The 27976-nt window shown below is 47.6% G+C and overlaps 30 non-coding genes across 30 annotated transcripts; all 30 read left to right on the top strand.

Annotated features, from left to right (window-relative positions):
* Window positions 1-19: 19 nt before the first annotated feature.
* TRNAL-UAA (transfer RNA leucine (anticodon UAA)) lies at window positions 20-138 on the top strand. The gene is made up of 2 exons: window positions 20-57; window positions 93-138. It is a non-coding gene; the product is annotated as a tRNA-Leu (tRNA).
* Window positions 139-202: 64 nt separating this feature from the next.
* Window positions 203-321, top strand: TRNAL-UAA (transfer RNA leucine (anticodon UAA)). The gene is made up of 2 exons: window positions 203-240; window positions 276-321. It is a non-coding gene; the product is annotated as a tRNA-Leu (tRNA).
* A 612-nt stretch (window positions 322-933) lies between these two features.
* TRNAL-UAA (transfer RNA leucine (anticodon UAA)) lies at window positions 934-1052 on the top strand. Its single transcript has 2 exons — window positions 934-971; window positions 1007-1052. It is a non-coding gene; the product is annotated as a tRNA-Leu (tRNA).
* A 794-nt stretch (window positions 1053-1846) lies between these two features.
* Window positions 1847-1965, top strand: TRNAL-UAA (transfer RNA leucine (anticodon UAA)). The gene is made up of 2 exons: window positions 1847-1884; window positions 1920-1965. It is a non-coding gene; the product is annotated as a tRNA-Leu (tRNA).
* A 614-nt stretch (window positions 1966-2579) lies between these two features.
* On the top strand, window positions 2580-2698 carry TRNAL-UAA (transfer RNA leucine (anticodon UAA)). Its single transcript has 2 exons — window positions 2580-2617; window positions 2653-2698. It is a non-coding gene; the product is annotated as a tRNA-Leu (tRNA).
* A 611-nt stretch (window positions 2699-3309) lies between these two features.
* On the top strand, window positions 3310-3428 carry TRNAL-UAA (transfer RNA leucine (anticodon UAA)). Its single transcript has 2 exons — window positions 3310-3347; window positions 3383-3428. It is a non-coding gene; the product is annotated as a tRNA-Leu (tRNA).
* A 605-nt stretch (window positions 3429-4033) lies between these two features.
* TRNAL-CAA (transfer RNA leucine (anticodon CAA)) lies at window positions 4034-4152 on the top strand. The gene is made up of 2 exons: window positions 4034-4071; window positions 4107-4152. It is a non-coding gene; the product is annotated as a tRNA-Leu (tRNA).
* A 2094-nt stretch (window positions 4153-6246) lies between these two features.
* Window positions 6247-6365, top strand: TRNAL-UAA (transfer RNA leucine (anticodon UAA)). Its single transcript has 2 exons — window positions 6247-6284; window positions 6320-6365. It is a non-coding gene; the product is annotated as a tRNA-Leu (tRNA).
* A 1898-nt stretch (window positions 6366-8263) lies between these two features.
* TRNAL-UAA (transfer RNA leucine (anticodon UAA)) lies at window positions 8264-8382 on the top strand. The gene is made up of 2 exons: window positions 8264-8301; window positions 8337-8382. It is a non-coding gene; the product is annotated as a tRNA-Leu (tRNA).
* A 611-nt stretch (window positions 8383-8993) lies between these two features.
* On the top strand, window positions 8994-9112 carry TRNAL-UAA (transfer RNA leucine (anticodon UAA)). The gene is made up of 2 exons: window positions 8994-9031; window positions 9067-9112. It is a non-coding gene; the product is annotated as a tRNA-Leu (tRNA).
* Window positions 9113-9717: 605 nt separating this feature from the next.
* TRNAL-CAA (transfer RNA leucine (anticodon CAA)) lies at window positions 9718-9836 on the top strand. The gene is made up of 2 exons: window positions 9718-9755; window positions 9791-9836. It is a non-coding gene; the product is annotated as a tRNA-Leu (tRNA).
* Window positions 9837-11931: 2095 nt separating this feature from the next.
* TRNAL-UAA (transfer RNA leucine (anticodon UAA)) lies at window positions 11932-12050 on the top strand. The gene is made up of 2 exons: window positions 11932-11969; window positions 12005-12050. It is a non-coding gene; the product is annotated as a tRNA-Leu (tRNA).
* Window positions 12051-13216: 1166 nt separating this feature from the next.
* TRNAL-UAA (transfer RNA leucine (anticodon UAA)) lies at window positions 13217-13335 on the top strand. The gene is made up of 2 exons: window positions 13217-13254; window positions 13290-13335. It is a non-coding gene; the product is annotated as a tRNA-Leu (tRNA).
* A 617-nt stretch (window positions 13336-13952) lies between these two features.
* Window positions 13953-14071, top strand: TRNAL-UAA (transfer RNA leucine (anticodon UAA)). Its single transcript has 2 exons — window positions 13953-13990; window positions 14026-14071. It is a non-coding gene; the product is annotated as a tRNA-Leu (tRNA).
* Window positions 14072-14682: 611 nt separating this feature from the next.
* Window positions 14683-14801, top strand: TRNAS-UGA (transfer RNA serine (anticodon UGA)). The gene is made up of 2 exons: window positions 14683-14720; window positions 14756-14801. It is a non-coding gene; the product is annotated as a tRNA-Ser (tRNA).
* Window positions 14802-15594: 793 nt separating this feature from the next.
* On the top strand, window positions 15595-15713 carry TRNAL-CAA (transfer RNA leucine (anticodon CAA)). The gene is made up of 2 exons: window positions 15595-15632; window positions 15668-15713. It is a non-coding gene; the product is annotated as a tRNA-Leu (tRNA).
* Window positions 15714-17070: 1357 nt separating this feature from the next.
* Window positions 17071-17189, top strand: TRNAL-UAA (transfer RNA leucine (anticodon UAA)). The gene is made up of 2 exons: window positions 17071-17108; window positions 17144-17189. It is a non-coding gene; the product is annotated as a tRNA-Leu (tRNA).
* A 248-nt stretch (window positions 17190-17437) lies between these two features.
* Window positions 17438-17556, top strand: TRNAF-GAA (transfer RNA phenylalanine (anticodon GAA)). The gene is made up of 2 exons: window positions 17438-17475; window positions 17511-17556. It is a non-coding gene; the product is annotated as a tRNA-Phe (tRNA).
* Window positions 17557-18348: 792 nt separating this feature from the next.
* TRNAL-CAA (transfer RNA leucine (anticodon CAA)) lies at window positions 18349-18467 on the top strand. The gene is made up of 2 exons: window positions 18349-18386; window positions 18422-18467. It is a non-coding gene; the product is annotated as a tRNA-Leu (tRNA).
* A 1358-nt stretch (window positions 18468-19825) lies between these two features.
* TRNAL-UAA (transfer RNA leucine (anticodon UAA)) lies at window positions 19826-19944 on the top strand. The gene is made up of 2 exons: window positions 19826-19863; window positions 19899-19944. It is a non-coding gene; the product is annotated as a tRNA-Leu (tRNA).
* A 618-nt stretch (window positions 19945-20562) lies between these two features.
* On the top strand, window positions 20563-20681 carry TRNAL-UAA (transfer RNA leucine (anticodon UAA)). The gene is made up of 2 exons: window positions 20563-20600; window positions 20636-20681. It is a non-coding gene; the product is annotated as a tRNA-Leu (tRNA).
* A 251-nt stretch (window positions 20682-20932) lies between these two features.
* On the top strand, window positions 20933-21051 carry TRNAL-UAA (transfer RNA leucine (anticodon UAA)). Its single transcript has 2 exons — window positions 20933-20970; window positions 21006-21051. It is a non-coding gene; the product is annotated as a tRNA-Leu (tRNA).
* Window positions 21052-21299: 248 nt separating this feature from the next.
* TRNAF-GAA (transfer RNA phenylalanine (anticodon GAA)) lies at window positions 21300-21418 on the top strand. The gene is made up of 2 exons: window positions 21300-21337; window positions 21373-21418. It is a non-coding gene; the product is annotated as a tRNA-Phe (tRNA).
* Window positions 21419-21670: 252 nt separating this feature from the next.
* Window positions 21671-21789, top strand: TRNAL-UAA (transfer RNA leucine (anticodon UAA)). The gene is made up of 2 exons: window positions 21671-21708; window positions 21744-21789. It is a non-coding gene; the product is annotated as a tRNA-Leu (tRNA).
* A 614-nt stretch (window positions 21790-22403) lies between these two features.
* On the top strand, window positions 22404-22522 carry TRNAL-UAA (transfer RNA leucine (anticodon UAA)). Its single transcript has 2 exons — window positions 22404-22441; window positions 22477-22522. It is a non-coding gene; the product is annotated as a tRNA-Leu (tRNA).
* Window positions 22523-23137: 615 nt separating this feature from the next.
* On the top strand, window positions 23138-23256 carry TRNAL-UAA (transfer RNA leucine (anticodon UAA)). The gene is made up of 2 exons: window positions 23138-23175; window positions 23211-23256. It is a non-coding gene; the product is annotated as a tRNA-Leu (tRNA).
* A 249-nt stretch (window positions 23257-23505) lies between these two features.
* TRNAL-UAA (transfer RNA leucine (anticodon UAA)) lies at window positions 23506-23624 on the top strand. The gene is made up of 2 exons: window positions 23506-23543; window positions 23579-23624. It is a non-coding gene; the product is annotated as a tRNA-Leu (tRNA).
* A 612-nt stretch (window positions 23625-24236) lies between these two features.
* Window positions 24237-24355, top strand: TRNAL-UAA (transfer RNA leucine (anticodon UAA)). The gene is made up of 2 exons: window positions 24237-24274; window positions 24310-24355. It is a non-coding gene; the product is annotated as a tRNA-Leu (tRNA).
* A 618-nt stretch (window positions 24356-24973) lies between these two features.
* Window positions 24974-25092, top strand: TRNAL-UAA (transfer RNA leucine (anticodon UAA)). Its single transcript has 2 exons — window positions 24974-25011; window positions 25047-25092. It is a non-coding gene; the product is annotated as a tRNA-Leu (tRNA).
* Window positions 25093-26989: 1897 nt separating this feature from the next.
* TRNAL-UAA (transfer RNA leucine (anticodon UAA)) lies at window positions 26990-27108 on the top strand. The gene is made up of 2 exons: window positions 26990-27027; window positions 27063-27108. It is a non-coding gene; the product is annotated as a tRNA-Leu (tRNA).
* Window positions 27109-27976: the final 868 nt, after the last annotated feature.

The following is a 27976-nucleotide window of genomic DNA, read 5'->3' as shown; positions in this document are numbered from 1 at the left end:
GCTGGGGCTGGTATATTGTGTCAGCATGGCCGAGTGGTCTAAGGCGCCAGACTTAAGGGAAACCTTGCCCAGTGATACGTGTTGAACGAGGCTTCTGGTGCACGTGTGTGGGCGTGGGTTCAATTCCCACTTCTGAAAACTTTTTTTTACTTTACTACAAGCCCAAAGCCAGTGTCTCCTTTGGTTAGGACTAAAATATCGTGTCAGAATGGCCGAGTGGTCGAAGGCGCCAGGCTTAAGGGAAACCTTGCCCAGTGATACGGGTTGAATGAGGCTTCTGGTCCATGTATGTGGGCGTGGGTTCGAATCCCACTTCTGACAATCTCTTTTTTTTATTTACTACCAGCACAAAGTCAGTGTCTCTTTTTGCTGGGCTGAAATATTGTGTCAGAATGGCCGAGTGGTCGCAAGCGCTAGACTCAAGGGAAACCGTGTCCAGTCATACGAGATGAACGAGGCTTCTGGTCCACGTATGTGTGCGTGGGTGCGAATCCGACTTCTGACAAACTCTTTTTACTTTACTACCAGAACAAAGTCAGTGTCTTCTTTTGCTGGAGCTTATATATCGTGTCACAACGGCCGAGTTGTCTAAGGCACCAGACTTAAGGGAAATATTGCCCGGTTATAGGGGTTAAACGAGGCCTTTGGTCGACGTATATGGACGTGGGTTCGAATCCCACTTCTGACAATCTTTTTTTACTTTACTACCAGCATAATGTCAGTGTTTTTTTGCTGGGGCTGAGATATTTTGTCAGCATGGCCGAGTGGTCTAAGGCGCCAGACTCAAGGGAAACCTTGCGCACTGATACGGGTTCATCGAGACTTCTGGTCCACGTATGTGGGCGTGGGTGTGAATCCCACTTCTGACAAACTTTTTTTATTTTAGTACAAGAACAAAGCCAGTGTCTCCTTTGGTCAGGACTAAAATATCGTGTCAGAATGGCCGAGTGGTCGAAGGCGCCAGACTTAAGGGAAACCTTGCCCAGTGATACGGGTTGAATGAGGCTTCTGGTCCACGTATGTGGGCGTGGGTTCGAATCCCACTTCTGACAAACTCTTTTTTTTATTTACTACCAGCACAAAGTCAGTGTCTCTTTTTGCTGGGCTGAAATATTGTGTCAGATTGGCCGAGTGGTCGAAGGCGCTAGACTCGAGGGAAACCGTGTCCAGTCATACGAGATGAACGAGGCTTCTGGTCCGCGTATGTGTGCGTGGGTGCGAATCCCACTTCTGACAAACTCTGTTTTTTTACTTTTCTACCAGCACAAAGTCAGTGTCTCCTTTTGCTGGGGCTGAAATGTCGTGTAATAATTGCCGAGTGGTCTAAGGCGCCAAACTCAATGGAAACCTTGCCCAGTGATACGGGTGGAACGAGGCTTCTGTCCACGTATATGGGCGTGGGTTCTAATCTCACTTCTGTCAATTTTTTTTACTTTACTACCAGCACAAAATCATGTCTCCTTTTGCTGGTGCTGAAATATCGTGTCAGAATGGCCCAGTAGTCTAGGGCTCCAGACTCAAGGGAAAGCTTGCCCAGTGATACGGGTTGAACGAGGCTTCTAGTCCACGTATGTGGGCCTGGGTCCGAATCCCCCTTCAGACAAACTTTTTTTTACTTAACTACCAGAACAAAGTCAGTGTCTCCTTTTGCTGGGCTGAAATATTGTGTTGGCCGAGTGGTCTAAGGTGCCAGATTCAAGGGAAACCTTGCCCAGTGGTACGGGTTGATCGAGGCTTCTGGTCCACGTATGTGGACGTGGGTGTGAATCCCACTTCTGACAAGCTTTTTTTTATTTTAGTACAAAAACAAAGCCAGTGTCTCTTTTGGTTAGGACTGAAATATCGTGTCAGAATGGCCGAGTGGTCGAAGGCGCCAGACTTAAGGGAAACCTTGCCCAGTGATACGGGTTGAATGAGGCTTCTGGTCCATGTATGTGGGCGTGGGTTCGAATCCCACTTCTGAAAAACTCTTTTTTTTATTTTCTACCAGCACAAAGTCAGTGTCTGTTTTTGCTGGGCTGAAATATTGTGTCAGAATGGCCGAGTGGTCGAAGGCGCTAGACTCAAGGGAAACCGTGTCCAGTCATACGAGATGAACGAGGCTTCTTGTCCACGTATGTGTGCGTGGGTGCGAATCCCACTTCTGACAAACTCTTTTTACTTTACTACCAGAACAAAGTCAGTGTCTTCTTTTGCTGCAGCTTATATATCGTGTCAGAACGGCCGAGTTGTCTAAGGCACCAGACTTAAGGGAAACATTGCCCGGTGATACGGGTTAAACGAGGCCTTTGGTCCACATATGTGGACGTGGGTTCGAATCCCACTTCTGACAATCTTTTTTTTACTTTACTACCAGAATAAGGTCAGTGTTTTTTTGCTGGGGCTGATATATTGTGTCAGCATGGCCGAGTGGTCTAAGGCGCCAGACTCAAGGGAAACCTTGCGCAGTGATACGGGTTGATCGAGGCTTCTGGTCCACGTATGTGGGCGCGGGTGTGATTCCCACTTCTGACAAACTTTTTTTTATTTTAGTACAAGAACAAAGCCAGTGTCTCCTTTGGTTAGGACTAAAATATCGTGTCAGAATGGCCGAGTGGTCGAAGGCGCCAGACTTAAGGGAAACCTTGCCCAGTGATACGGGTTGAATGAGGCTTCTGGTCCATGTATGTGGGCGTGGGTTCGAATCCCACTTCTGACAAACTCTTTTTTTATTTACTACCAGCACAAAGTCAGTGTCTCTTTTTGCTGGGCTGAAATATTGTGTCAGAATGGCCGAGTGGTCGCAAGCGCTAGACTCAAGGGAAACCGTGTCCAGTCATACGAGATAAACGAGGCTTCTGGTCCACGTATGTGTGCGTGGGTGCGAATCCGACTTTTGAAAAACTCTTTTTACTTTACTACCAGAACAAAGTCAGTGTCTTCTTTTGCTGGAGCTTATATATCGTGTCACAACGGCCGAGTTGTCTAAGGCACCAGACTTAAGGGAAATATTGCCCGGTTATAGGGGTTAAACGAGGCCTTTGGTCGACGTATATGGACGTGGGTTCGAATCCCACTTCTGACAATCTTTTTTTACTTTACTACCAGCATAATGTCAGTGTTTTTTTGCTGGGGCTGAGATATTTTGTCAGCATGGCCGAGTGGTCTAAGGCGCCAGACTCAAGGGAAACCTTGCGCACTGATACGGTTTCATCGAGACTTCTGGTCTACGTATGTGGGCGTGGGTGTGAATCCCACTTCTGACAAACTTTTTTTATTTTAGTACAAGAACAAAGCCAGTGTCTCCTTTGGTCAGGACTAAAATATCGTGTTAGAATGGCCGAGTGGTCGAAGGCGCCAGACTTAAGGGAAACCTTGCCCAGTGATACGGGTTGAATGAGGCTTCTGGTCCACGTATGTGGGCGTGGGTTCGAATCCCACTTCTGACAAACTCTTTTTTTTATTTACTACCAGCACAAAGTCAGTGTCTCTTTTTGCTGGGCTGAAATATTGTGTCAGATTGGCCGAGTGGTCTAAGGCGCCAAACTCAATGGAAACCTTGCCCAGTGATACGGGTGGAACGAGGCTTCTGTCCACGTATATGGGCGTGGGTTCTAATCTCACTTCTGTCAATTTTTTTTACTTTACTACCAGCACAAAGTCATGTCTCCTTTTGCTGGTGCTGAAATATCGTGTCAGAATGGCCCAGTAGTCTAGGGCTCCAGACTCAAGGGAAAGCTTGCCCAGTGATACGGGTTGAACGAGGCTTCTAGTCCACGTATGTGGGCCTGGGTTCGAATCCCCCTTCAGACAAACTTTTTTTTACTTAACTACCTGAACAAAGTCAGTGTCTCCTTTTGCTGGGCTGAAATATTGTGTTGGCCGAGTGATCTAAGGTGCCAGATTCAAGGGAAACCTTGCCCAGTGGTACGGGTTGAACGAGGCTTCTGGTCCACGTATGTGGGGGTGGTTTATATCCCACTTCTGACAAACTTTTTTTACTTTACTACCAGAACAAAGTCAGAGCCTTCTTTTGCTGAGGATGTCACATCGTGTCAGAATGGCCGAGTGGTCAAAGGCGCCAGACTCAAGGGAAACCTTGCGCAGAGATACGGGTTGAACGAGGCTTCTGGTCCACGTATGTGGGCGTGGGTTTGAATCCCACTTCTGACAATATTTTTTTACTTTACTACCAGCACAATGTCAGTGTCTCCTTTTGCTGGGGCTGATACATCGTGTCAGAAGGGCCGTGTGGTCTAAGGCGCCAGACGCAAGGGAAACCTTTCCCAGTGATACGGGTTGAACGAGGCTTCTGGTCCACGTATGTGGGCGTTGGTTCGACTCCCACTTCTGACAACCTTTTTCTACTTTACTACCAGAACAAAGTCAGTGACTCCTTTTGCTGGGGCTACAACATCGTGTCAGGAGGGCCGAGTGGTCTAAGGCAAAAGACTCAAGAGAAACCTTGCCCAATGATATGGGTTGAATGAGGCTTCGTGTCCACGTATGTGGGCGTGGGTTTGAATCCCACTTCTCACAAAGTTTTTTTTACTTTACTACCTGCACAAGTCAGTTTCTTCTTTTGCTGGGGCTAAAACATCCTGTCAGAATGGCCGAATGGTCGAAGGTTCCAGACTTAAGGGAAACCTTGCCCAGTGATACAGGTTGAACGAGGCTTCTGCTCCACGTATGTGGGCGTAGGATCGAATCCCACTTCGGACAAACTTTTTTTTACTTTACTACCAGAACAAAGCCAGAGCCTTCTTTTGCTGAGGATGACACATCGTCTCAGAATGGCTGAGTGGTCAAAGGCGCAAGACTTAAGGGAAACCTTGCCCAGTGATACCGCTTGAACGAGGCTTCTGGTCTACGTATGTGGGCGTCGGTTGAAATCCCACTTCTGAGAAGCTCTTTTTTTACTTTACTACCAGCACAAAGTCAGTGTCTCCATTTGCTGGGGCTGAAATATCGCGTCAGAATGGCCGAGTAGTCTAAGGCTCCAGACTCAAGGGAAAGCTTGCCCAGTGACACGGGTTTAACGAGGCTTCTGGTCCACGTATGTGGGGGTGGGTTCAAATCCCACTGCTGACTAACTTTTTTTTTCATTTTAGTACAAGAACAAAGCCAGTGCCTCCTTTGGTTAGGACTAAAATATCGTGTCAGAATGGCCGAGTGGTCGCAGGCGCCAGACTTAAGGGAAACCTTGCCCAGTGATGCGGGTTGAATGAGGCTTCAGGTCCACGTATGTGGGCGTGGTTTTGAATCCCACTTCTGACAATCTTTTTTTTACTTTACTACCAGCATAAAGTCAGTGTTTTTTGCTTGGGCTGATATATCGTGTCAGCATGGCCGAGTTGCCTAAGGAGCCAGACTGAAGGGAAACTTTGCCCAGTGATACGGGTTGAACGAGGCTTCTGGTCCACGTATGTGGGCGTGGGTTCGATTCGCACTTGTGACAAACTCTGTTTTTTTTTACTTTTCTACCTGCAAAAAGTCAGTTTCTTCTTTTGCTGGGGCTGAAATATTGTGTCAGAATGGCCGAGTGGTCGAAGGCGCTAGACTTAAGGGAAACCTTGCGCAGCGATACGGGTTGAACGAGGCTTCTGATCCACGTATGTGGGCGTGGATTTGAATCCTACTTCTGACAAACTTTTTTTTACTTTACTACAAGAACAAAGCCAGTGTCTCCTTTTGCTGGGGCTAAAACATCCTGTCAGAATAACCGAATGGTCGAAGGCGCCAGACTTAAGGGAAACCTTGCCCAGTGACTCAGGTTGAACGAGGCTTCTGCTCCAAGTATGTGGGCGTGGGTTCAAATCCAACTTCTGACATACTTTTTTTTACTTTACTACCAGAACAAAGTCAGAGCATTCTTTTGCTGAGGATGACACATCGTCTCAGAATGGCTGAGTGTTCAAAGGCGCCAGACTCAAGGGAAACCTTGCCCAGTGATACGGGTTGAACGAGGCTTCTGGTCCACGTATGTGGGCGTGGGTTCGATTCACACTTCTGACAAACTCTGTTTTTTTACTTTACTACCAGAACAAAGTCAGTGTCTCCTTTTGCTAGGCTGAAATATTGTGTCAGAATGGCCGAGTGGTCGAAGGCGCCAGACTTAAGGAAACCCTTGCCCGGAGATACGGGTTGAACGAGGCTTCTGGTTCGCGTATGTGGGCGTGGGTTTGAATCCCTCTTCTGACAATCTTTTTTTTTACTTTACTACCAGCATAAAGTCAGTGTCTCCTTTTGCTGGGGCTGAAATATTGTGTCAGAATGGCCGAGTGGTCGAAGGCGCCAGACTTAAGGGAAACCTTTCCCAGTGATACGGGTTGAACGATGCTTCTGGTCCACGTATGTGGGCGTGGGTTCGAATCCCACTTCTGACAAAGTTTTTTTACTTTACTACAAGCACGAAGTCACTGTCTTCTTTTGCCAGGGCTGATATATCGTGTCAGAATGGCCGAGTGGTCTAAGGCGCCAGACTCAAGGGAAACCTTGCCCAGTGATAGGGGTTGAACGAGGCTTCTGGTCGACGTATGTGGGCGTGGGTTCGAATCGCTCTTCTGGCAAACTTTTTTTATTCACTAACAGAACAAAGTCAGTGTCTCCTTTTGCTGAGGCTTACATATCGTATCAGAATGACCGAGTGGTCTAAGGCGCCAGACTGAAGGGAAACGTTGCCCGGAGATACGGGTTGAATGAGGCTTCTGGTTCACGTATATGGGCGTGGGTTTGAATCCCACTTCTGACAATCTTTTTTTTTACTTTACTACCAGCATAAAATCAGTTTTTTTTGCTGGGGCTGATATATCGTGTCAGCATGGCCGAGTGGCCTAAGGAGCCAGACTCAAGGGATACTTTGCCCAGTGATACGGGTTGAACGAGGCTTCTGGTCCACGTATGTGGGCGTGGGTTCGATTCGCACTTCTGACAAACTCTGTTTTTTTTACTTTTCTACCAGCACAAAGTCAGTGTCTCCTTTTGCTGCGGCTGAAATATTGTGTCAGAATGGCCGAATGGTAGAAGGCGCCAGACCTAAGGGAAACCTTGCCCAGTGATACGGGTTGAACGAGGCTTCTGGTCCACGTATGTGGGCGTGGGTTCGAATCCCTCTTCTTACAAACTTTTTTTACCTCACTAACAGTACAAAGTCAGTGTCTCCTTTTGCTGAGGCTTACATATCGTATCAGAATGGCCTAGTGGTCTAAGGCGCCAGGCTGAAGGGAAACCTTGCCCGGTGATGCGAGTTGAACGAGTCTTCTGTTCCACGTATGTGTGCGCGGGTTCGAATCTCACTTATGTCAATTCTTTTTACTTTTTCTGCCATCACAGAGTCAGCGTCTTCTTTTGCTGAGGCTGACATATCGTATCAGAATAGCCGAGTGGTCTAAGGCGCCAGACTCAAGGGAAACCTTGCGCAGTGATACGGGTTGATCGAGGCTTCTGGTCCACGTATGTGGACGTGGGTGTGAATCCCACTTCTGACAAACTTTTTTTTATTTTAGTACAAAAACAAAGCCAGTGTCTCTTTTGGTTAGGACTGAAATATCGTGTCAGAATGGCCGAGTGGTCGAAGGCGCCAGACTTAAGGGAAACCTTGCCCAGTGATACGGGTTGAATGAGGCTTCTGGTCCATGTATGTGGGCGTGGGTTCGAATCTCACTTCTGAAAAACTCTTTTTTTTATTTTCTACCAGCACAAAGTCAGTGTCTGTTTTTGCTGGGCTGAAATATTGTGTCAGAATGGCCGAGTGGTCGAAGGCGCTAGACTCAAGGGAAACCGTGTCCAGTCATACGAGATGAACGAGGCTTCTTGTCCACGTATGTGTGCGTGGGTGCGAATCCCACTTCTGACAAACTCTTTTTACTTTACTACCAGAACAAAGTCAGTGTCTTCTTTTGCTGCAGCTTATATATCGTGTCAGAACGGCCGAGTTGTCTAAGGCACCAGACTTAAGGGAAACATTGCCCGGTGATACGGGTTAAACGAGGCCTTTGGTCCACGTATGTGGACGTGGGTTCGAATCCCACTTCTGACAATCTTTTTTTACTTTACTACCAGCATAAGGTCAGTGTTTTTTTGCTGGGGCTGATATATTGTGTCAGCATGGCCGAGTGGTCTAAGGCGCCAGACTCAAGGGAAACCTTGCGCAGTGATACGGGTTGATCGAGGCTTCTGGTCCACGTATGTGGGCGCGGGTGTGATTCCCACTTCTGACAAACTTTTTTTTATTTTAGTACAAGAACAAAGCCAGTGTCTCCTTTGGTTAGGACTAAAATATCGTGTCAGAATGGCCGAGTGGTCGAAGGCGCCAGACTTAAGGGAAACCTTGCCCAGTGATACGGGTTGAATGAGGCTTCTGGTCCATGTATGTGGGCGTGGGTTCGAATCCCACTTCTGACAAACTCTTTTTTTATTTACTACCAGCACAAAGTCAGTGTCTCTTTTTGCTGGGCTGAAATATTGTGTCAGAATGGCCGAGTGGTCGCAAGCGCTAGACTCAAGGGAAACCGTGTCCAGTCATACGAGATAAACGAGGCTTCTGGTCCACGTATGTGTGCGTGGGTGCGAATCCGACTTTTGAAAAACTCTTTTTACTTTACTACCAGAACAAAGTCAGTGTCTTCTTTTGCTGGAGCTTATATATCGTGTCACAACGGCCGAGTTGTCTAAGGCACCAGACTTAAGGGAAATATTGCCCGGTTATAGGGGTTAAACGAGGCCTTTGGTCGACGTATATGGACGTGGGTTCGAATCCCACTTCTGACAATCTTTTTTTACTTTACTACCAGCATAATGTCAGTGTTTTTTTGCTGGGGCTGAGATATTTTGTCAGCATGGCCGAGTGGTCTAAGGCGCCAGACTCAAGGGAAACCTTGCGCACTGATACGGGTTCATCGAGACTTCTGGTCTACGTATGTGGGCGTGGGTGTGAATCCCACTTCTGACAAACTTTTTTTATTTTAGTACAAGAACAAAGCCAGTGTCTCCTTTGGTCAGGACTAAAATATCGTGTTAGAATGGCCGAGTGGTCGAAGGCGCCAGACTTAAGGGAAACCTTGCCCAGTGATACGGGTTGAATGAGGCTTCTGGTCCACGTATGTGGGCGTGGGTTCGAATCCCACTTCTGACAAACTCTTTTTTTTATTTACTACCAGCACAAAGTCAGTGTCTCTTTTTGCTGGGCTGAAATATTGTGTCAGATTGGCCGAGTGGTCTAAGGCGCCAAACTCAATGGAAACCTTGCCCAGTGATACGGGTGGAACGAGGCTTCTGTCCACGTATATGGGCGTGGGTTCTAATCTCACTTCTGTCAATTTTTTTTACTTTACTACCAGCACAAAGTCATGTCTCCTTTTGCTGGTGCTGAAATATCGTGTCAGAATGGCCCAGTAGTCTAGGCCTCCAGACTCAAGGGAAAGCTTGCCCAGTGATACGGGTTGAACGAGGCTTCTAGTCCACGTATGTGGGCCTGGGTTCGAATCCCCCTTCAGACAAACTTTTTTTTACTTAACTACCTGAACAAAATCAGTGTCTCCTTTTGCTGGGCTGAAATATTGTGTTGGCCGAGTGATCTAAGGTGCCAGATTCAAGGGAAACCTTGCCCAGTGGTACGGGTTGAACGAGGCTTCTGGTCCACGTATGTGGGGGTGGTTTATATCCCACTTCTGACAAACTTTTTTTACTTTACTACCAGAACAAAGTCAGAGCCTTCTTTTGCTGAGGATGTCACATCGTGTCAGAATGGCCGAGTGGTCAAAGGCGCCAGACTCAAGGGAAACCTTGCGCAGAGATACGGGTTGAACGAGGCTTCTGGTCCACGTATGTGGGCGTGGGTTTGAATCCCACTTCTGACAATATTTTTTTACTTTACTACCAGCACAATGTCAGTGTCTCCTTTTGCTGGGGCTGATACATCGTGTCAGAAGGGCCGTGTGGTCTAAGGCGCCAGACGCAAGGGAAACCTTTCCCAGTGATACGGGTTGAACGAGGCTTCTGGTCCACGTATGTGGGCGTTGGTTCGACTCCCACTTCTGACAACCTTTTTCTACTTTACTACCAGAACAAAGTCAGTGACTCCTTTTGCTGGGGCTACAACATCGTGTCAGGAGGGCCGAGTGGTCTAAGGCAAAAGACTCAAGAGAAACCTTGCCCAATGATATGGGTTGAATGAGGCTTCGTGTCCACGTATGTGGGCGTGGGTTTGAATCCCACTTCTCACAAAGTTTTTTTTACTTTACTACCTGCACAAGTCAGTTTCTTCTTTTGCTGGGGCTAAAACATCCTGTCAGAATGGCCGAATGGTCGAAGGTTCCAGACTTAAGGGAAACCTTGCCCAGTGATACAGGTTGAACGAGGCTTCTGCTCCACGTATGTGGGCGTAGGATCGAATCCCACTTCGGACAAACTTTTTTTTACTTTACTACCAGAACAAAGCCAGAGCCTTCTTTTGCTGAGGATGACACATCGTCTCAGAATGGCTGAGTGGTCAAAGGCGCAAGACTTAAGGGAAACCTTGCCCAGTGATACCGCTTGAACGAGGCTTCTGGTCTACGTATGTGGGCGTCGGTTGAAATCCCACTTCTGAGAAGCTCTTTTTTTACTTTACTACCAGCACAAAGTCAGTGTCTCCATTTGCTGGGGCTGAAATATCGCGTCAGAATGGCCGAGTAGTCTAAGGCTCCAGACTCAAGGGAAAGCTTGCCCAGTGACACGGGTTTAACGAGGCTTCTGGTCCACGTATGTGGGGGTGGGTTCAAATCCCACTGCTGACTAACTTTTTTTTTCATTTTAGTACAAGAACAAAGCCAGTGCCTCCTTTGGTTAGGACTAAAATATCGTGTCAGAATGGCCGAGTGGTCGCAGGCGCCAGACTTAAGGGAAACCTTGCCCAGTGATGCGGGTTGAATGAGGCTTCAGGTCCACGTATGTGGGCGTGGTTTTGAATCCCACTTCTGACAATCTTTTTTTTACTTTACTACCAGCATAAAGTCAGTGTTTTTTGCTTGGGCTGATATATCGTGTCAGCATGGCCGAGTTGCCTAAGGAGCCAGACTGAAGGGAAACTTTGCCCAGTGATACGGGTTGAACGAGGCTTCTGGTCCACGTATGTGGGCGTGGGTTCGATTCGCACTTGTGACAAACTCTGTTTTTTTTTACTTTTCTACCTGCAAAAAGTCAGTTTCTTCTTTTGCTGGGGCTGAAATATTGTGTCAGAATGGCCGAGTGGTCGAAGGCGCTAGACTTAAGGGAAACCTTGCGCAGCGATACGGGTTGAACGAGGCTTCTGATCCACGTATGTGGGCGTGGATTTGAATCCTACTTCTGACAAACTTTTTTTTACTTTACTACAAGAACAAAGCCAGTGTCTCCTTTTGCTGGGGCTAAAATATCCTGTCAGAATAACCGAATGGTCGAAGGCGCCAGACTTAAGGGAAACCTTGCCCAGTGACTCAGGTTGAACGAGGCTTCTGCTCCAAGTATGTGGGCGTGGGTTCAAATCCAACTTCTGACATACTTTTTTTTTACTTTACTACCAGAACAAAGTCAGAGCATTCTTTTGCTGAGGATGACACATCGTCTCAGAATGGCTGAGTGTTCAAAGGCGCCAGACTCAAGGGAAACCTTGCCCAGTGATACGGGTTGAACGAGGCTTCTGGTCCACGTATGTGGGCGTGGGTTCGATTCACACTTCTGACAAACTCTGTTTTTTTACTTTACTACCAGAACAAAGTCAGTGTCTCCTTTTGCTAGGCTGAAATATTGTGTCAGAATGGCCGAGTGGTCGAAGGCGCCAGACTTAAGGAAACCCTTGCCCGGAGATACGGGTGTAACGAGGCTTCTGGTTCGCGTATGTGGGCGTGGGTTTGAATCCCTCTTCTGACAATCTTTTTTTTTACTTTACTACCAGCATAAAGTCAGTGTCTCCTTTTGCTGGGGCTGAAATATTGTGTCAGAATGGCCGAGTGGTCGAAGGCGCCAGACTTAAGGGAAACCTTGCCCAGTGATACGGGTTGAACGATGCTTCTGGTCCACGTATGTGGGCGTGGGTTCGAATCCCACTTCTGACAAAGTTTTTTTACTTTACTACAAGCACGAAGTCACTGTCTTCTTTTGCCAGGGCTGATATATCGTGTCAGAATGGCCGAGTGGTCTAAGGCGCCAGACTCAAGGGAAACCTTGCCCAGTGATAGGGGTTGAACGAGGCTTCTGGTCGACGTATGTGGGCGTGGGTTCGAATCGCTCTTCTGGCAAACTTTTTTTATTCACTAACAGAACAAAGTCAGTGTCTCCTTTTGCTGAGGCTTACATATCGTATCAGAATGACCGAGTGGTCTAAGGCGCCAGACTGAAGGGAAACGTTGCCCGGAGATACGGGTTGAATGAGGCTTCTGGTTCACGTATATGGGCGTGGGTTTGAATCCCACTTCTGACAATCTTTTTTTTTACTTTACTACCAGCATAAAATCAGTTTTTTTTGCTGGGGCTGATATATCGTGTCAGCATGGCCGAGTGGCCTAAGGAGCCAGACTCAAGGGATACTTTGCCCAGTGATACGGGTTGAACGAGGCTTCTGGTCCACGTATGTGGGCGTGGGTTCGATTCGCACTTCTGACAAACTCTGTTTTTTTTTACTTTTCTACCAGCACAAAGTCAGTGTCTCCTTTTGCTGCGGCTGAAATATTGTGTCAGAATGGCCGAATGGTAGAAGGCGCCAGACCTAAGGGAAACCTTGCCCAGTGATACGGGTTGAACGAGGCTTCTGGTCCACGTATGTGGGCGTGGGTTCGAATCCCTCTTCTTACAAACTTTTTTTACCTCACTAACAGTACAAAGTCAGTGTCTCCTTTTGCTGAGGCTTACATATCGTATCAGAATGGCCTAGTGGTCTAAGGCGCCAGGCTGAAGGGAAACCTTGCCCGGTGATGCGAGTTGAACGAGTCTTCTGTTCCACGTATGTGTGCGCGGGTTCGAATCTCACTTATGTCAATTCTTTTTACTTTTTCTGCCATCACAGAGTCAGCGTCTTCTTTTGCTGAGGCTGACATATCGTATCAGAATAGCCGAGTGGTCTAAGGCGCCAGACTCAAGGGAAACCTTGCGCAGTGATACGGGTTGATCGAGGCTTCTGGTCCACGTATGTGGACGTGGGTGTGAATCCCACTTCTGACAAACTTTTTTTATTTTAGTACAAAAACAAAGCCAGTGTCTCTTTTGGTTAGGACTGAAATATCGTGTCAGAATGGCCGAGTGGTCGAAGGCGCCAGACTTAAGGGAAACCTTGCCCAGTGATACGGGTTGAATGAGGCTTCTGGTCCATGTATGTGGGCGTGGGTTCGAATCCCACTTCTGAAAAACTCTTTTTTTTATTTTCTACCAGCACAAAGTCAGTGTCTGTTTTTGCTGGGCTGAAATATTGTGTCAGAATGGCCGAGTGGTCGAAGGCGCTAGACTCAAGGGAAACCGTGTCCAGTCATACGAGATGAACGAGGCTTCTTGTCCACGTATGTGTGCGTGGGTGCGAATCCCACTTCTGACAAACTCTTTTTACTTTACTACCAGAACAAAGTCAGTGTCTTCTTTTGCTGCAGCTTATATATCGTGTCAGAACGGCCGAGTTGTCTAAGGCACCAGACTTAAGGGAAACATTGCCCGGTGATACGGGTTAAACGAGGCCTTTGGTCCACGTATGTGGACGTGGGTTCGAATCCCACTTCTGACAATCTTTTTTTTACTTTACTACCAGCATAAGGTTAGTGTTTTTTTGCTGGGGCTGATATATTGTGTCAGCATAGCCGAGTGGTCTAAGGCGCCAGACTCAAGGGAAACCTTGCGCAGTGATACGGGTTGATCGAGGCTTCTGGTCCACGTATGTGGGCGCGGGTGTGATTCCCACTTCTGACAAACTTTTTTTTATTTTAGTACAAGAACAAAGCCAGTGTCTCCTTTGGTTAGGACCAAAAAAATATCGTGTCAGAATGGCCGAGTGGTCGAAGGCGCCAGACTTAAGGGAAACCTTGCCCAGTGATACGGGTTGAATCAGGCTTCTGGTCCATGTATGTGGGCGTGGGTTCGAATCCCACTTCTCACAAACTCTTTTTTTATTTACTACCAGCACAAAGTCAGTGTCTCTTTTTGCTGGGCTGAAATATTGTGTCAGAATGGCCGAGTGGTCGCAAGCACTAGACTCAAGGGAAACCGTGTCCAGTCATACGAGATGAACGAGGCTTCTGGTCCACGTATGTGTGCGTGGGTGCGAATCCGACTTCTGAAAAACTCTTTTTACTTTACTACCAGAACAAAGTCAGTGTCTTCTTTTGCTGGAGCTTATATATCGTGTCACAACGGCCGAGTTGTCTAAGGCACCAGACTTAAGGGAAATATTGCCCGGTTATAGGGGTTAAACGAGGCCTTTGGTCGACGTATATGGACGTGGGTTCGAATCCCACTTCTGACAATCTTTTTTTACTTTACTACCAGCATAATGTCAGTGTTTTTTTGCTGGGGCTGAGATATTTTGTCAGCATGGCCGAGTGGTCTAAGGCGCCAGACTCAAGGGAAACCTTGCGCACTGATACGGGTTCATCGAGACTTCTGGTCTACGTATGTGGGCGTGGGTGTGAATCCCACTTCTGACAAACTTTTTTTATTTTAGTACAAAAACAAAGCCAGTGTCTCCTTTGGTCAGGACTAAAATATCGTGTCAGAATGGCCGAGTGGTCGAAGGCGCCAGACTTGAGGGAAACCTTGCCCAGTGATACGGGTTGAATGAGGCTTCTGGTCCACGTATGTGGGCGTGGGTTCGAATCCCACTTCCGACAAACTCTTTTTTTTATTTACTACCAGCACAAAGTCAGTGTCTCTTTTTGCTAGGCTGAAATATTGTGTCAGATTGGCCGAGTGGTCGAAGGCGCTAGACTCGAGGGAAACCGTGTCCAGTCATACGAGATGAACGAGGCTTCTGGTCCGCGTATGTGTGCGTGGGTGCGAATCCCACTTCTGACAAACTCTGTTTTTTTTTACTTTTCTACCAGCACAAAGTCAGTGTCTCCTTTTGCTGGGGCTGAAATATCGTGTAATAATTGCCGAGTGGTCTAAGGCGCCAAACTCAATGGAAACCTTGCCCAGTGATATGGGTGGAACGAGGCTTCTGTCCACGTATATGGGCGTGGGTTCTAATCTCACTTCTGTAAATTTTTTTCCTTTACTACCAGCACAAAGTCATGTCTCCTTTTGCTGGTGCTGAAATATCGTGTCAGAATGGCCCAGTAGTCTAGGGCTCCAGACTCAAGGGAAAGCTTGCCCAGTGATACGGGTTGAACGAGGCTTCTAGTCCACGTATGTGGGCCTGGGTTCGAATCCCCCTTCAGACAAACTTTTTTTTACTTAACTACCAGAACAAAGTCAGTGTCTCCTTTTGCTGGGCTGAAATATTGTGTTGGCCGAGTGATCTAAGGTGCCAGATTCAAGGGAAACCTTGCCCAGTGGTACGGGTTGAACGAGGCTTCTGGTCCACGTATGTGGGGGTGGTTTATATCCCACTTCTGACAAACTTTTTTTACTTTACTACCAGAACAAAGTCAGAGCCTTCTTTTGCTGAGGATGTCACATCGTGTCAGAATGGCCGAGTGGTCAAAGGCGCCAGACTCAAGGGAAACCTTGCGCAGAGATACGGGTTGAACGAGGCTTCTGGTCCACGTATGTGGGCGTGGGTTTGAATCCCACTTCTGACAATATTTTTTTACTTTACTACCAGCACAATGTCAGTGTCTCCTTTTGCTGGGGCTGATACATCGTGTCAGAAGGGCCGTGTGGTCTAAGGCGCCAGACGCAAGGGAAACCTTTCCCAGTGATACGGGTTGAACGAGGCTTCTGGTCCACGTATGTGGGCGTTGGTTCGACTCCCACTTCTGACAACCCTTTTTCTACTTTACTACCAGAACAAAGTCAGTGACTCCTTTTGCTGGGGCTACAACATCGTGTCAGGAGGGCCGAGTGGTCTAAGGCAAAAGACTCAAGAGAAACCTTGCCCAATGATATGGGTTGAATGAGGCTTCGTGTCCACGTATGTGGGCGTGGGTTTGAATCCCACTTCTCACAAAGTTTTTTTTTACTTTACTACCTGCACAAGTCAGTTTCTTCTTTTGCTGGGGCTAAAACATCCTGTCAGAATGGCCGAATGGTCGAAGGTTCCAGACTTAAGGGAAACCTTGCCCAGTGATACAGGTTGAACGAGGCTTCTGCTCCACGTATGTGGGCGTAGGATCGAATCCCACTTCGGACAAACTTTTTTTTACTTTACTACCAGAACAAAGCCAGAGCCTTCTTTTGCTGAGGATGACACATCGTCTCAGAATGGCTGAGTGGTCAAAGGCGCAAGACTTAAGGGAAACCTTGCCCAGTGATACCGCTTGAACGAGGCTTCTGGTCTACGTATGTGGGCGTCGGTTGAAATCCCACTTCTGAGAAGCTCTTTTTTTACTTTACTACCAGCACAAAGTCAGTGTCTCCATTTGCTGGGGCTGAAATATCGCGTCAGAATGGCCGAGTAGTCTAAGGCTCCAGACTCAAGGGAAAGCTTGCCCAGTGACACGGGTTTAACGAGGCTTCTGGTCCACGTATGTGGGGGTGGGTTCAAATCCCACTGCTGACTAACTTTTTTTTTCATTTTAGTACAAGAACAAAGCCAGTGCCTCCTTTGGTTAGGACTAAAATATCCTGTCAGAATGGCCGAGTGGTCGCAGGCGCCAGACTTAAGGGAAACCTTGCCCAGTGATGCGGGTTGAATGAGGCTTCAGGTCCACGTATGTGGGCGTGGTTTTGAATCCCACTTCTGACAATCTTTTTTTTACTTTACTACCAGCATAAAGTCAGTGTTTTTTGCTTGGGCTGATATATCGTGTCAGCATGGCCGAGTTGCCTAAGGAGCCAGACTGAAGGGAAACTTTGCCCAGTGATACGGGTTGAACGAGGCTTCTGGTCCACGTATGTGGGCGTGGGTTCGATTCGCACTTGTGACAAACTCTGTTTTTTTTTACTTTTCTACCAGCACAAAGTCAGTGTTTCCTTTTGCTGGGGCTTAAATATTGTGTCAGAATGGCCGAGTGGTCGAAGGCGCCAGACTTAAGGGAAACTTTGCCCAGTGATACGGGTTGAACGATGCTTCTGGTCCACGTATGTGGGCGTGGGTTCGAATCCCACTTCTGACAAAGTTTTTTTACTTTACTACCAGCACGAAGTCAGTGTCTTCTTTTGCTGGGGCTGATATATCGTGTCAGAATGGCCGAGTGGTCTAAGGCGCCAGACTTAAGGGAAAGCTTGCCCAGTGATAGGGGTTGAACGAGGCTTCTGGTCGACGTATGTGGGCGTGGGTTCAAATCGCTCTTCTGACAAAGTTTTTTTTACTTCACTAACAGAACAAAGTCAGTGTCTCCTTTTGCTGAGGCTTACATATCGTATCAGAATGGCCGAGTGGTCTAAGGCGCCAGACTGAAGGGAAACCTTGCCCAGTGATACGGGTTGAATGAGGCTTCTGGTCCACGTATGTGGGCGTGGGTTCGAATCCCACTTCTGACAAACTCTTTTTTTTATTTACTACCAGCACAAAGTCAGTGTCTCTTTTTGCTAGGCTGAAATATTGTGTCAGATTGGCCGAGTGGTCGAAGGCGCTAGACTCGAGGGAAACCGTGTCCAGTCATACGAGATGAACGAGGCTTCTGGTCCGCGTATGTGTGCGTGGGTGCGAATCCCACTTCTGACAAACTCTGTTTTTTTTACTTTTCTACCAGCACAAAGTCAGTGTCTCCTTTTGCTGGGGCTGAAATATCGTGTAATAATTGCCGAGTGGTCTAAGGCGCCAAACTCAATGGAAACCTTGCCCAGTGATACGGGTGGAACGAGGCTTCTGTCCACGTATATGGGCGTGGGTTCTAATCTCACTTCTGTCAATTTTTTTTCCTTTACTACCAGCACAAAGTCATGCCTCCTTTTGCTGGTGCTGAAATATCGTGTCAGAATGGCCCAGTAGTCTAGGGCTCCAGACTCAAGGGAAAGCTTGCCCAGTGATACGGGTTGAACGAGGCTTCTAGTGCACGTATGTGGCCTGGGTTCGAATCCCCCTTCAGACAAACTTTTTTTTACTTAACTACCAGAACAAAGTCAGTGTCTCCTTTTGCTGGGCTGAAATATTGTGTTGGCCGAGTGATCTAAGGTGCCAGATTCAAGGGAAACCTTGCCCAGTGGTACGGGTTGAACGAGGCTTCTGGTCCACGTATGTGGGGGTGGTTTATATCCCACTTCTGACAAACTTTTTTTACTTTACTACCAGAACAAAGTCAGAGCCTTCTTTTGCTGAGGATGTCACATCGTGTCAGAATGGCCGAGTGGTCAAAGGCGCCAGACTCAAGGGAAACCTTGCGCAGAGATACGGGTTGAACGAGGCTTCTGGTCCACGTATGTGGGCGTGGGTTTGAATCCCACTTCTGACAATATTTTTTTACTTTACTACCAGCACAATGTCAGTGTCTCCTTTTGCTGGGGCTGATACATCGTGTCAGAAGGGCCGTGTGGTCTAAGGCGCCAGACGCAAGGGAAACCTTTCCCAGTGATACGGGTTGAACGAGGCTTCTGGTCCACGTATGTGGGCGTTGGTTCGACTCCCACTTCTGACAACCCTTTTTCTACTTTACTACCAGAACAAAGTCAGTGACTCCTTTTGCTGGGGCTACAACATCGTGTCAGGAGGGCCGAGTGGTCTAAGGCAAAAGACTCAAGAGAAACCTTGCCCAATGATATGGGTTGAATGAGGCTTCGTGTCCACGTATGTGGGCGTGGGTTTGAATCCCACTTCTCACAAAGCTTTTTTTACTTTACTACCTGCACAAGTCAGTTTCTTCTTTTGCTGGGGCTAAAACATCCTGTCAGAATGGCCGAATGGTCGAAGGTTCCAGACTTAAGGGAAACCTTGCCCAGTGATACAGGTTGAACGAGGCTTCTGCTCCACGTATGTGGGCGTAGGATCGAATCCCACTTCGGACAAACTTTTTTTTACTTTACTACCAGAACAAAGCCAGAGCCTTCTTTTGCTGAGGATGACACATCGTCTCAGAATGGCTGAGTGGTCAAAGGCACAAGACTTAAGGGAAACCTTGCCCAGTGATACCGCTTGAACGAGGCTTCTGGTCTACGTATGTGGGCGTCGGTTGAAATCCCACTTCTGAGAAGCTCTTTTTTTACTTTACTACCAGCACAAAGTCAGTGTCTCCATTTGCTGGGGCTGAAATATCGCGTCAGAATGGCCGAGTAGTCTAAGGCTCCAGACTCAAGGGAAAGCTTGCCCAGTGACACGGGTTTAACGAGGCTTCTGGTCCACGTATGTGGGGGTGGGTTCAAATCCCACTGCTGACTAACTTTTTTTTTTTCATTTTAGTACAAGAACAAAGCCAGTGCCTCCTTTGGTTAGGACTAAAATATCCTGTCAGAATGGCCGAGTGGTCGCAGGCGCCAGACTTAAGGGAAACCTTGCCCAGTGATGCGGGTTGAATGAGGCTTCAGGTCCACGTATGTGGGCGTGGTTTTGAATCCCACTTCTGACAATCTTTTTTTTACTTTACTACCAGCATAAAGTCAGTGTTTTTTGCTTGGGCTGATATATCGTGTCAGCATGGCCGAGTTGCCTAAGGAGCCAGACTGAAGGGAAACTTTGCCCAGTGATACGGGTTGAACGAGGCTTCTGGTCCACGTATGTGGGCGTGGGTTCGATTCGCACTTGTGACAAACTCTGTTTTTTTTTACTTTTCTACCAGCACAAAGTCAGTGTTTCCTTTTGCTGGGGCTTAAAAATTGTGTCAGAATGGCCGAGTGGTCGAAGGCGCCAGACTTAAGGGAAACTTTGCCCAGTGATACGGGTTGAACGATGCTTCTGGTCCACGTATGTGGGCGTGGGTTCGAATCCCACTTCTGACAAAGTTTTTTTACTTTACTACCAGCACGAAGTCAGTGTCTTCTTTTGCTGGGGCTGATATATCGTGTCAGAATGGCCGAGTGGTCTAAGGCGTCAGACTCAAGGGAAACCTTGCCCAGTGATTGGGGTTGAACGAGGCTTCTGGTGCACGTATGTGGGCGTGGATTTGAATCCTACTTCTGACAAACTTTTTTTTACTTTACTACAAGAACAAAGCCAGTGTCTCCTTTTGCTGGGGCTAAAACATCCTGTCAGAATAACCGAATTGTCGAAGGCGCCAGACTTAAGGGAAACCTTGCCCAGTGACTCAGGTTGAACGAGGCTTCTGCTCCAAGTATGTGGGCGTGGGTTCAAATCCAACTTCTGACATACTTTTTTTTACTTTACTACCAGAACAAAGTCAGAGCCTTCTTTTGCTGAGGATGACACATCGTCTCAGAATGGCTGAGTGTTCAAAGGTGCCAGACTCAAGGGAAACCTTGCCCAGTGATACGGGTTGAACGAGGCTTCTGGTCCACGTATGTGGGCGTGGGTTCGATTCACACTTCTGACAAACTCTGCTTTTTTACTTTACTACCAGAACAAAGTCAGTGTCTCCTTTTGCTAGGCTGAAATATTTTGTCAGAATGGCCGAGTGGTCGAAGGCGCCAGACTTAAGGAAACCCTTGCCCGGAGATACGGGTTGAACGAGGCTTCTGGTCCACGTATGTGGGCGTGGGTTTGAATCCCACTTCTGACAATCTTTTTTTTACTTTACTACCTGCATAAAGTCAGTGTTTTTTTGCTGGGGCTGATATATCGTGTCAGCATGGCCGAGTGGCCTAAGGAGCCAGACTCAAGGGAAACTTTTCCCAGTGACACGGGTTGAACGAGGCTTCTCGTCCACGTATGTGGGCGTGGGTTCTATTCGCACTTCTGACAAACTCTGTTTTTTTTACTTTTCTACCTGCACAAAGTCAGTGTCTCCTTTTGCTGGGGCTGAAATATTGTGTCAGAATGGCCGAGTGGTCGAAGGCGCCAGACTTAAGGGAAACCTTGCCCAGTGATACGGGTTGAACGATGCTTCTGGTCCACGTATGTGGGCGTGGGTTCGAATCCCACTTCTGACAAAGTTTTTTTACTTTACTACAAGCACGAAGTCACTGTCTTTTTTTGCCGGGGCTGATATATCGTGTCAGAATGGCCGAGTGGTCTAAGGCGCCAGACTCAAGGGAAAGCTTGCCCAGTGATAGGGGTTGAACGAGGCTTCTGGTCGACGTATGTGGGCGTGGGTTCAAATCGCTCTTCTGACAAAGTTTTTTTTACTTCACTAACAGAACAAAGTCAGTGTCTCCTTTTCCTGAGGCTTACATATCGTATCAGAATGGCCGAGTGGTCTAAGGCGCCAGACTGAAGGGAAACGTTGCCCGGAGATACGGGTTGAATGAGGCTTCTGGTCCACGTATATGGGCGTGGGTTTGAATCCCACTTCTGACAATCTTTTTTTTTACTTTACTACCAGCATAAAATCAGTTTTTTTTTCTGGGGCTGATATATCGTGTCAGCATGGCCGAGTGGCCTAAGGAGCCAGACTCAAGGGATACTTTGCCCAGTGATACGGGTTGAACGAGGCTTCTGGTCCACGTATGTGGGCGTGGGTTCGATTCGCACTTCTGACAAACTCTGTTTTTTTTTACTTTTCTACCAGCACAAATTCAGTGTCTCCTTTTGCTGCGGCTGAAGTGTTGTGTCAGAATGGCCGAGTGGTAGAAGGCGCCAGACTTAAGGGAAAGCTTGCCCAGTGATACGGGTTGAACGATGCTTCTGGTCAACGTATGTGGGCGTGGGTTCGAATCCCACTTCTGACAAAGTTTTTTTACTTTACTACCAGCACGAAGTCAGTGTCTTCTTTTGCTGGGGCTGATATATCGTGTCAGAATGGCCAAGTGGTCTAAGGCGCCAGACTCAAAGAAAACCTTGCCCAGTGATAGGGGTTGAACGAGGCTTCTGGTCCACGTATGTGGGCGTGGGTTCGAATCCCTCTACTTACAAACTTTTTTTACTTCACTAACAGTGCAAAGTCAGTGTCTCCTTTTGCTGAGGCTTACATATTGTATCAGAATGGCCGAGTGGTCTAAGGCGCCAGACTGAAGGGAAACCTTGCCCGGTGATGCGAGTTGAACGAGTCTTCTGTTCCACTTATGTGTGCGCGGGTTCGAATCTCACTTATGTCAATTCTTTTTACTTTTTCTGCCAGCACAGAGTCAGCGTCTTCTTTTGCTGAGGCTGACATATCGTATCAGAATAGCCGAGTGGTCTAAGGCGCCAGACTCAAGGGAAACCTTGCGCATTGATACGGGTTGATCGAGGCTTCTGGTCCACGTATGTGGACGTGGGTGTGAATCCCACTTCTGACAAACTTTTTTTTATTTTAGTACAAGAACAAAGCCAGTGTCTCTTTTGATTAGGACTAAAATATCGTGTCAGAATGGCCGAGTGGTCGAAGGCGCCAGACTTAAGGGAAACCTTGCCCAGTGATACGGGTTGAATGAGGCTTCTGGTCCATGTATGTGGGCGTGGGTTCGAATCCCACTTCTGAAAAACTCTTTTTTTTATTTACTACCAGCACAAAGTCAGTGTCTGTTTTTGGTGGGCTGAAATATTGTGTCAGAATGGCCGAGTGGTCGAAGGCGCTAGACTCAAGGGAAACCGTGTCCAGTCATACGAGATGAACGAGGCTTCTGGTCCACGTATGCGTGCGTGGGTGCGAATCCCACTTCTGACAAACTCTTTTTACTTTACTACCAGAACAAAGTCAGTGTCTTCTTTTGCTGCAGCTTATATATCGTGTCAGAACGGCCGAGTTGTCTAAGGCACCAGACTTAAGGAAAACATTGCCCGGTGATACGGGTTAAACGAGGCCTTTGGTCCACGTATGTGGACGTGGGTTCGAATCCCACTTCTGACAATCTTTTTTTTTACTTTACTACCAGCATAAGGTCAGTGTTTTTTTGCTGGGGCTGATATATTGTGTCAGCATGGCCGAGTGGTCTAAGGCGCCAGACTCAAAGGAAACCTTTCGCAGTGATACGGGTTGATCGAGGCTTCTGGTCCACGTATGTGGGCGCGGGTGTGATTCCCACTTCTGACAAACTTTTTTTTATTTTAGTACAAGAACAAAGCCAGTGTCTCCTTTGGTTAGGACTAAAATATCGTGTCAGAATGGCCGAGTGGTCGAAGGCGCCAGACTTAAGGGAAACCTTGCCCAGTGATACGGGTTGAATGAGGCTTCTGGTCCATGTATGTGGGCGTGGGTTCGAATCCCACTTGTGACAAACTCTTTTTTTATTTACTACCAGCACAAAGTCAGTGTCTCTTTTGGCTTGGCTGAAATATTGTGTCAGAATTGCCGAGTGCTTGAAGGCGCCAGACTTAAGGGAAACCTTGCCCAGTGATACGTGTTGAACGAGGCTTCTGGTGCACGTATGTGGGCGTGGGTTCAATTGCCACTTCTGAAAAACTTTTTTTTTACTTTACTACAAGCCCAAAGCCAGTGTCTCCTTTGGTTAGGACTAAAATATCGTGTCAGAATGGCCGAGTGGTCGAAGGCGCCAGGCTTAAGGGAAACCTTGCCCAGTGATACGGGTTGAATGAGGCTTCTGGTCCATGTATGTGGGCGTGGGTTCGAATCCCACTTCTGACAAACTCTTTTTTTTATTTACTACCAGCACAAAGTCAGTGTCTCTTTTTGCTGGGCTGAAATGTTGTGTCAGAATGGCCGAGTGGTCGCAAGCGCTAGACTCAAGGGAAACCATGTCCAGTCATACGAGATGAACGAGGCTTCTGGTCCACGTATGTGTGCGTGGGTGCGACTCCGGCTTCTGACAAACTCTTTTTATTTTACTACCAGAACAAAGTCAGTGTCTTCTTTTGCTGCAGCTTATATATCGTGTCACAACGGCGGAGTTGTCTAAGGCACCAGACTTAAGGGAAACAATGCCCGGTTATAGGGGTTAAACGAGGCCTTTGGTCGACGTATGTGGACGTGGGTTTGAATCCCACTTCTGACAATCTTTTTTTACTTTACTACCAGCATAATGTCAGTGTTTTTTGCTGGGGCTGAGATATTTTGTCAGCATGGCCGAGTGGTCTAAGGCGCCAGACTCAAGAGAAACCTTGCGCACTGATACGGGTTCATCGAGACTTCTGGTCCCCCTATGTGGGTGTGGGTGTGAATCCCACTTCTGACAAACTTTTTTTTATTTTAGTACAAGAACAAAGCCAGTGTGTCCTTTGGTCAGGACTAAAATATCGTGTTAGAATGGCCGAGTGGTTGAAGGCGCCAGACTTAAGGGAAACCTTGCCCAGTGATACGGGTTGAATGAGGCTTCTGGTCCACGTATGTGGGCGTGGGTTCGAATCCCACTTCTGACAAACTCTTTTTTTATTTACTACCAGCACAAAGTCAGTGTCTCTTTTTGCTGGGCTGAAATATTGTGTCAGATTGGCCGAGTGGTCGAAGGCGCTAGACTCAAGGAAACCGTGTCCAGTCATACGAGATGAACGAGGCTTCTGGTCCGCGTATGTGTGCGTGGGTGCGAATCCCAGTTCGGACAAACTGTTTTTTTTTACTTTTCTACCAGCACAAAGTCAGTGTCTCCTTTTGCTGGGGCTGAAATATCGTGTAATAATTGCCGAGTGTTCTAAGGCGCCAAACTCAATGGAAACCTTGCCCAGTGATACGGGTGGAACGAGGCTTCTGTCCACGTATATGGGCGTGGGTTCTAATCTCACTTCTGTCAATTTTTTTTACTTTACTACCAGCACAAAGTCATGTCTCCTTTTGCTGGTGCTGAAATATCGTGTCAGAATGGCCCAGTAGTCTAGGGCTCCAGACTCAAGGGAAAGTTTGCCCAGTGATACGGGTTGAACGAGGCTTCTCGTCCACGTATGTGGGCGTGGGTTCTATTCGCACTTCTGACAAACTCTGTTTTTTTTACTTTTCTACCAGCACAAAGTCAGTGTCTCCTTTTGCTGGGGCTGAAATATTGTGTCAGAATGTCCGAGTGGTCGAAGGCGCCAGACTTAAGGGAAACCTTGCCCAGTGATACGGGTTGAACGATGCTTCTGGTCCACGTATGTGGGCGTGGGTTCGAATCCCACTTCTGACAAAGTTTTTTTACTTTACTACAAGCACGAAGTCACTGTCTTCTTTTGCCAGGGCTGATATATCGTGTCAGAATGGCCGAGTGGTCTAAGGCGCCAGACTCAAGGGAAACCTTGCCCAGTGATAGGGGTTGAACGAGGCTTCTGGTCGACGTATGTGGGCGTGGGTTCGAATCGCTCTTCTGGCAAACTTTTTTTATTCACTAACAGAACAAAGTCAGTGTCTCCTTTTGCTGAGGCTTACATATCGTATCAGAATGACCGAGTGGTCTAAGGCGCCAGACTGAAGGGAAACGTTGCCCGGAGATACGGGTTGAATGAGGCTTCTGGTCCACGTATATGGGCGTGGGTTTGAATCCCACTTCTGACAATCTTTTTTTTTACTTTACTACCAGCATAAAATCAGTTTTTTTTGCTGGGGCTGATATATCGTGTCAGCATGGCCGAGTGGCCTAAGGAGCCAGACTCAAGGGATACTTTGCCCAGTGATACGGGTTGAACGAGGCTTCTGGTCCACGTATGTGGGCGTGGGTTCGATTCGCACTTCTGACAAACTCTGTTTTTTTTTACTTTTCTACCAGCACAAAGTCAGTGTCTCCTTTTGCTGCGGCTGAAATATTGTGTCAGAATGGCCGAGTGGTAGAAGGCGCCAGACCTAAGGGAAACCTTGCCCAGTGATACGGGTTGAACGAGGCTACTGGTCCACGTATGTGGGCGTGGGTTCGAATCCCTCTTCTTACAAACTTTTTTTACCTCACTAACAGTACAAAGTCAGTGTCTCCTTTTGCTGAGGCTTACATATCGTATCAGAATGGCCTAGTGGTCTAAGGCGCCAGGCTGAAGGGAAACCTTGCCCGGTGATGCGAGTTGAACGAGTCTTCTGTTCCACGTATGTGTGCGCGGGTTCGAATCTCACTTATGTCAATTCCTTTTACTTTTTCTGCCATCACAGAGTCAGCGTCTTCTTTTGCTGAGGCTGACATATCGTATCAGAATAGCCGAGTGGTCTAAGGCGCCAGACTCAAGGGAAACCTTGCGCAGTGATACGGGTTGATCGAGGCTTCTGGTCCACGTATGTGGACGTGGGTGTGAATCCCACTTCTGACAAACTTTTTTTTATTTTAGTACAAAAACAAAGCCAGTGTCTCTTTTGGTTAGGACTGAAATATCGTGTCAGAATGGCCGAGTGGTCGAAGGCGCCAGACTTAAGGGAAACCTTGCCCAGTGATACGGGTTGAATGAGGCTTCTGGTCCATGTATGTGGGCTGGGTTCGAATCCCACTTCTGAAAAACTCTTTTTTTTATTTTCTACCAGCACAAAGTCAGTGTCTGTTTTTGCTGGGCTGAAATATTGTGTCAGAATGGCCGAGTGGTCGAAGGCGCTAGACTCAAGGGAAACCGTGTCCAGTCATACGAGATGAACGAGGCTTCTTGTCCACGTATGTGTGCGTGGGTGCGAATCCCACTTCTGACAAACTCTTTTTACTTTACTACCAGAACAAAGTCAGTGTCTTCTTTTGCTGCAGCTTATATATCGTGTCAGAACGGCCGAGTTGTCTAAGGCACCAGACTTAAGGGAAACATTGCCCGGTGATACGGGTTAAACGAGGCCTTTGGTCCACGTATATGGACGTGGGTTCGAATCCCACTTCTGACAATCTTTTTTTACTTTACTACCAGCATAATGTCAGTGTTTTTTTGCTGGGGCTGAGATATTTTGTCAGCATGGCCGAGTGGTCTAAGGCGCCAGACTCAAGGGAAACCTTGCGCACTGATACGGGTTCATCGAGACTTCTGGTCTACGTATGTGGGCGTGGGTGTGAATCCCACTTCTGACAAACTTTTTTTATTTTAGTACAAGAACAAAGCCAGTGTCTCCTTTGGTCAGGACTAAAATATCGTGTCAGAATGGCCGAGTGGTCGAAGGCGCCAGACTTAAGGGAAACCTTGCCCAGTGATACGGGTTGAATGAGGCTTCTGGTCCACGTATGTGGGCGTGGGTTCGAATCCCACTTCTGACAAACTCTTTTTTTTATTTACTACCAGCACAAAGTCAGTGTCTCTTTTTGCTGGGCTGAAATATTGTGTCAGATTGGCCGAGTGGTCGAAGGCGCTAGACTCGAGGGAAACCGTGTCCAGTCATACGAGATGAACGAGGCTTCTGGTCCGCGTATGTGTGCGTGGGTGCGAATCCCACTTCTGACAAACTCTGTTTTTTTTACTTTTCTACCAGCACAAAGTCAGTGTCTCCTTTTGCTGGGGCTGAAATATCGTGTAATAATTGCCGAGTGGTCTAAGGCGCCAAACTCAATGGAAACCTTGCCCAGTGATACGGGTGGAACGAGGCTTCTGTCCACGTATATGGGCGTGGGTTCTAATCTCACTTCTGTCAATTTTTTTTCCTTTACTACCAGCACAAAGTCATGTCTCCTTTTGCTGGTGCTGAAATATCGTGTCAGAATGGCCCAGTAGTCTAGGGCTCCAGACTCAAGGGAAAGCTTGCCCAGTGATACGGGTTGAACGAGGCTTCTAGTCCACGTATGTGGGCCTGGGTTCGAATCCCCCTTCAGACAAACTTTTTTTTACTTAACTACCAGAACAAAGTCAGTGTCTCCTTTTGCTGGGCTGAAATATTGTGTTGGCCGAGTGATCTAAGGTGCCAGATTCAAGGGAAACCTTGCCCAGTGGTACGGGTTGAACGAGGCTTCTGGTCCACGTATGTGGGGGTGGTTTATATCCCACTTCTGACAAACTTTTTACTTTACTACCAGAACAATGTCAGTGTCTCCTTTTGCTGGGGCTGATACATCGTGTCAGAAGGGCCGTGTGGTCTAAGGCGCCAGACGCAAGGGAAACCTTTCCCGTGATACGGGTTGAACGAGGCTTCTG

The sequence above is a fragment of the Rhipicephalus microplus genome, chromosome 2, assembly GCF_043290135.1.
Source record: "Rhipicephalus microplus isolate Deutch F79 chromosome 2, USDA_Rmic, whole genome shotgun sequence".
NCBI lineage: Eukaryota > Metazoa > Arthropoda > Arachnida > Ixodida > Ixodidae > Rhipicephalus > Rhipicephalus microplus.
This window is presented reverse-complemented; position numbering and strand designations above follow the sequence as displayed.